Here is a 6409-nt window from a genome sequence, read left to right as displayed (position 1 = left end):
ATCGTGACCTGGCTGAAGTCGGACGCTTAACCGACTGCGCCACCCAGGCGCCCCTCTTTTTTTTTTTTTTTTACAGTAATAGACATGTCTCCAAATGGTTCCCCATCAAGCATGATGGTGGATTTGGGGCTGAGATTGATATATTTTATAGAGTGAAAGAAATACCTATAGAACCATGTTATGCTTATTGTTTTTATCCAAAATGTTGTTAAATTCTCAGTTACTATAGAAATGATATGTGATTTTTCTTATAAATTTTGGTAAATTATGTTAATATTGAAACATTCTTCATTTCTTGGGAAAAATAACACTCAAGACAACTACATTTTTAAGAAGCTGTCAGTTTCTGTATATTAATATTACATTAATAATTTTCACACAACTGTACATAAAGTTGCTCTATAATTTTCTTTTTTGATATAGTTATCAGATATTTGTATCCAGGTTATACTTATTTTTACAGGATTTAGAAATATTTCTTCTTTGTGATAGTTTAACTGTGTTTTGAGTAAGCTTTCAGTTCATACAGAAATTAAATTTGCTACAATACTGTATCTTTTTTGTTTTCTAATTAATAGATGTTTACTGTAACTTAATTGGCAATCAGAATGCTTGAGCTTTTCAAAGTTCAAACCTATTTTAAAAGCATGGAATTTATCTTTCTAAGTGATATTATGAGCATATTCATATGAACCAATCCCCTTTTACACATACTGTTAATTACTAAAGAAGGGGATGGGAGAAAAATATGGATTCACTTCCTATTCATCATGATAGACAACAAAAGAAGAGAGAATTCAATAAAGGAATGATAACATAAAAGAAAATAGCTCTGAACTTCACCCCTTAAAACACTGAGTAGATATTTTTATTAAGTTGTTCTATCAATGTGTTGAAAGTTAATTTATCATTAAAAACATCTGAGGTTTTTTTCCTTCAGGTTTTAACCAATCAGAGCACATATATGTTCCCTGCAATTTGGGAAAACAGTGAATTATTCCCTTACTTCTTGTGAGAAAATGATGCCATTTGTCACAGGCTGGCTAGCTGCTTTCACTGGGCATTTGGATCAGTCTTCCCTCTATGGTTTGGCCAATGAAGAAATATTTCCTGGTGACACATTTCAGAGACAGCTGGTATGGAATCTTCTTAACAGAACAAGATGAGAGAAGCTGCAAACCATAGTCCATTTCTCTTTAGGCTTCCTGCATCTGAGGGAATTGTGTGGCCTCAATTTCAAGTAAGTTTGAAGATGTGAGTGTTAACTCATTGTGTAGAAATTTTAATTTCTGGGTTGACATTCTATTTTACACATGAATGATCAAAATTTTGGAAACTGCACAAATTATAATCCAAAAAAAGGGGAAGCACTAGTTTCAATTAGCAAATTTAGAGGGAAACTGAGTTTTATGACATTGAAAGGGACAGAGGATTATATGATTATACCCATGGATCCCAAATGCTCAATTTTATGCTTACAATGTCTGAAATCTTGCATAATTTTATCTATTTATTAGAAGCTAGACATTCAAAAACAAAACAGACAATCACTTTGTTTCATACATATGTTATTGGTTTTTTTTATGTCACTGACAGGAATTTTTTCTTACATTAAAAAAGACCATTGCAGTCTGGATTGTCTATTTTCATTCAAGATTTCTTCTAATTAAGAATTTTTTTTTTCTTGCATCAGAAACAAGACACCTTGGGGCACCTGGATGGCTCAGTCAGTTAAGTGCCCAACTCTTTTTTTTTAACATTTTTATTTATTTTCGAGAGACAGAGAGAGACAGAACACAAGCAGGGAAGAAGCAGAGAGAGGAAGACACAGAATCAGAAGCAGGCTCCAGGCTCTGAGCTGTCAGCACAGAGCCCAATGTGGGGTTCGAATTCACAAACCACAAGATCATGACCTGAGCTGAAGACGGACGCTTACCCGACTGAGCCACCCAGGCATCCCTAAGTGTCCAATTCTTGATCTTAGCTCAGGTCATGACTCATGGTTTGTGAATTCGAACCCCACATTGGGCTCTGTGCTCATGGCATAGAGGCTGCTTAAGATTCTCTCTCCCTCTCTCTCTCTGCCCCTCCTCTGCGTATGCTCTCTCTCAAAATAAATAAACTTAAAAAAAAAAAAGAAACAAGGCTCCTATGAAAAGAAAAAAAAATCACTCAAGAAAAAAAAATAATAAAGCTCTTTAAAATAATTATATCCCATTTCCATTTGGAAATCCAAAAGGCAGATGTCATCCTTTACATTGACAGATGCCACGGAATGCACTAATCCACACAGGCTTCTCTTTCTACAACATATACAACAAAGTGTTTCAAAACACAGTTTGTTTCAGACAAACTCTTTAATATAAATATATATGTCTGACATCTGTGTTTTACAGGTAGTCCTTCTACAAGCAATTGACTCTAATATTTTCCTAGACAACAATCCTAAATTGCCGAAATATTGGAAGATACTATTGAATAATGTTTTCTTACCCTGGCAGTAGATTGATTTTTTGAACAAGGTGTGGCAAATTCTAATTTGGGGGCTACAAGGGATTATTGATATCCTATACATATTTAACTTCCTCAAATACAATGTTTAACAAAAAAAGGGATGAAAATAACCATATACTTTATAGGATGTAATGCTTATAAATCAGAATATACCTTAGCTATTTAAAAGCATTCTTTGGTATTGATGAATGAAAATCTCTGCTCTGTATTATTTTATGGAGCTGCTGCTCACCATGCAAGTATCCAAGAATGAGAAAACATTATCTAACCCATTGTGTCTTATAGCAAGGAAAAGAGTGACCATTTTGCATGGGGTGGAGAATAGGATAACTCAGCTAGTATAGTTACAAATACCAAACACTTAGATTTTAGCAGGCAACTGATACCAATGAAAATATTATTGTTACAATGCACAGCAAAACACCTATACTGAAAATTTTGTTCATTCGGATTTAGATGGAGCTGTTTCCCAACTTATTTCATTAAAAAAAATCAATAGTTTTGTTGAATCTAACACGGGATAGAGTAGGATATATGGGATTATAGATGAGAGTTTTGAATATTTCAAAACAATGAAGCAAGCAATACTCTTATACATGTTGGCACAGGGTAACCAGTTCCACATATTTGTAAAGCCCTCTCAACATTACTTGTCATCATTTTGATGGACATATTATCTGACTTAGAAAAACGTACTCAGCATATATACTTTAGATGCAATCACATATATTCATGAAAAAAGTAAGCTTAAGAATATCATTGTCTGCATTTTTATAAGAACAAAAGATTAGAAAACTCTAGATGTAGTTTAGTAAAGCTGAATAAATTATGGTAATTGATAAAAGAGAATACTATCATGTAGCCACAGGGAGTAGGGGGAAGAGACAGCTCACTACGCAGTGATACAGGACAAACTTTAAGATGTGTCATTAAACCAAAATAAGGAGGAGAAAACTGAATTTAATTTAGCACCATTTGTATGAAAATGACAAAATGAGATTGGTATAGACATATTCCTAAGTAAGTTTAGTATAACCTATTTCTTCAAGGAATCCCAAAGAGCTGTTCTCTGGTCAGAGTAACTCAGAGACTGTGAAAGTAGCTGGGAATTAAGGGAGGGACAAGACACAAGAAAGTGTGTGGAACACATTCTGGAGGGAACTTCCTTTCTAGTGAGAACTGAGATGGTGGTTCTGGGCAAACAGCCAGAGAAGAGTCTTTAGTCAAGTATCTAGTTTTTGTTTACATCAGCTTTAAACAGGCATATATTATAAACATTGGGGTACACGTGCTCCTATGCATCAGTACTCCTGTATATCCTTGGGTAAATTCCTAGCAGAGCTATTGCTGGGTCATAGGGTAGATCTATTTTGAAATTTTTGAAGAACATCCACACTGTTTTCCAGAGTGGTGGGAGGGAGGGGAGGATGGGTGATGGGTATTGAGGAGGGCACCTGTTGGGATGAGCACTGGGTGTTGTATGGAAACCAATTTGACAATAAATTTCATATTTAAAAAAAATAAAAATGAAATAAAATAAACAGGCATATATTCAGACTGATTCCTTCTCTTTCAGCAGAGATCTTGAAGTATAAATCTGAACTTTCAGCTATCTTTCATATTAAGGAGAAAAAAAGAAAACTGTCCAAACACAGGTTTTCTTCAACCGTGTTCTTTATCTATGTTCCTTGCAATCTTGTCTTATCTCAATTTGACAGGACACACATCTGGTACCTAGCTGTGGTGCTTATTCACCAAGAGAAGCTAAGAAGAGAATTGGTTTATGGTTGGCACTGACATTTGACCCATCCTAAGGGCTCAACATGACAATTAAAGTTAATGTTCTCTGATTAGTCTTTTGTCTCCTCCCAGTAGACCAGATTTAAAGAAAATTAGTTTCTCAAGGGTGATGCAACAAACATTAGGGTAACTATGATAAATGCAATTATCTAATGTTATTGAATTTGTCACTAGCTTAAGGAGGTGGTTCTAACCCATGTTATGTGTGTTTAGTGAAAGAGTGAGTGAGGAGCAAATGCGTGTGTGTGTGTGGGGGGTGCGGTGCTTGGCTTGTTGTCCTTGTTGGCTGCTCCCTGGGCCATGGGAACTGAGCCACAACCATGACATTGAGGTGGAGAGCAAAAAAGAGCAACTGAGGTTTCAATCTGCCTATGACAAACAGGCTCTTCATAACACACTGGAATGAAAACATAGGAACCACATCAAAGATGGCTTTCACGGGTTGTGGGACTTGGTCCTGTCACTCCAAGGACAGCAGGCACTCTGGGCCGAAATCCCAGACAAAGCCACAGAGTATATCCAGCATACGCAAAGGAAAAACCACACACACCAGCAAGATACTGATGACCTCAAGTGGCAGAACGCTCTTTTGGAGCCAGCAAGTCCTTGCGTTGGAAGAGGCGAGGTCGAATGTCCAAATTCAGACCAACTACCCCTGCTCAGACAACCATCTGTACACCAATGCCAAGGGTAGCACTACTCATACCTTTCATAGACGCTCAGACTCCAGCTCGATGTCAGAGTCCAAAGCAGGAAGAAGTGTCAGAGGGAGGCCAGTTAAGCTCCGCCGGACAGGCCAGCAATACAAACTGTCTCCTCCAGCATCTCACCCTACTTTCTTTCAGTTTATGCTTAGAATCTTCAGAACTGTATTAGAGACTCTTTTTTTCCTCTTACTCCCTTTTTATTTTTAAGTTCCTTTTTACATAGAAGCTCTTAGGCAACAGCTCTCCTTCTCCTTCCCCATTTCCACCTTATTGATTTATTTGTTTTTTAACATTTCCCTTCAGGGATTCCCTGTCCACACTAGGAATTTTTAAGCCCAAACAACCCAACTTGGCAGCTTTTTTTCTCTGTGGAGGACACATGGCCACCTGGACCTCTGAGCACATAGTGCCGTGACTATGGATACAAGCTCCTCCAGCCCTCCAGGGCACCGGCCCAGGGGAATCCTGCCTCTCTGTCTTTCCTCCCAGGCCATTCTCAGCTCTGTTTGATAGACTTTGTGAATCTGTGGACTGCTCTACTTCAAGAAGATGACCACTTTTGGGTGCCTGGGTGGCTTAGACAGTTAAGTGTCTAACTTTGGCTCAGGTCATGATGTCAGAGTTCGTGAGTTTGAGTCCCATGACTGGCTCCGTGGTGACAGCTCAGAGCCTGGAACCTATTTCAGATTCAGTGTCTCCCTCTCTCTCTGCCCCTCCCCGACTCACACTCTGTCTCTCTCTCAAAAATAAATAAACATTAAAAAAATTAAAAGACAAAAAAGAAGAAGATGATCAGTTTGGAGTGATCAGCATTAAACCCCCTTCTTTTAATGATTTTTTTTTTCCTAAAAAGCTATTCATCACTGGTATTGAAAGACCAGACCCTTGAAGAAGTTTGCAGTATAAGAACAAATGGGGACAGATTTGCAGCACAGAGACTTTGGCTTGTCTCACTCCTGCTTCTCTCAGCTACCTTAGGGAGGGCCACACGTCACATGTAGTATATGTGGGGGACAGCTGGCAGCGGTAAAGTGGAAGCCACGTGGGGTAGAGGGGCGCAGTAGTGGATGGGACAAGGAGGGAGGATCGGGTCAGGTAGAAGTTTTGTACTGACAGCCACTGATGATGTTTTGATATTTATCTCCTGCTACTGACTGGTATTTGAATCTGAGTGAACTGTCCCTATTTCTGATAATGTAGGTATTGCTAAGTGACAGATTCATAAAGTAATGATCAAATCTTAAAAAAAGAATTTGTTACTAAGCATTGGTTCCATGGATAAGAGCCATTACTGGAAAGCCCCTCTTTTTCAACAGTTGTTTCCTTGCTACACAAAAGTCATTGCATGACTGATCGAAACTTTGAAGAGGTTATTTGCTTCTAATTAG

The 6409-nt window shown here is 37.9% G+C and overlaps 1 pseudogene; it reads left to right on the top strand.

The window, feature by feature from the left end:
* Positions 1–4549: 4549 nt before the first annotated feature.
* On the top strand, positions 4550–5095 carry LOC125935254 (protein max-like; annotated as a pseudogene).
* Positions 5096–6409: the final 1314 nt, after the last annotated feature.

Source organism: Panthera uncia (assembly GCF_023721935.1).
Source record: "Panthera uncia isolate 11264 chromosome A1 unlocalized genomic scaffold, Puncia_PCG_1.0 HiC_scaffold_17, whole genome shotgun sequence".
Taxonomy (NCBI): domain Eukaryota; kingdom Metazoa; phylum Chordata; class Mammalia; order Carnivora; family Felidae; genus Panthera; species Panthera uncia.
Note: the sequence above shows the minus strand (reverse complement) of the source record. Positions and strands in the feature narration are given on the sequence as shown.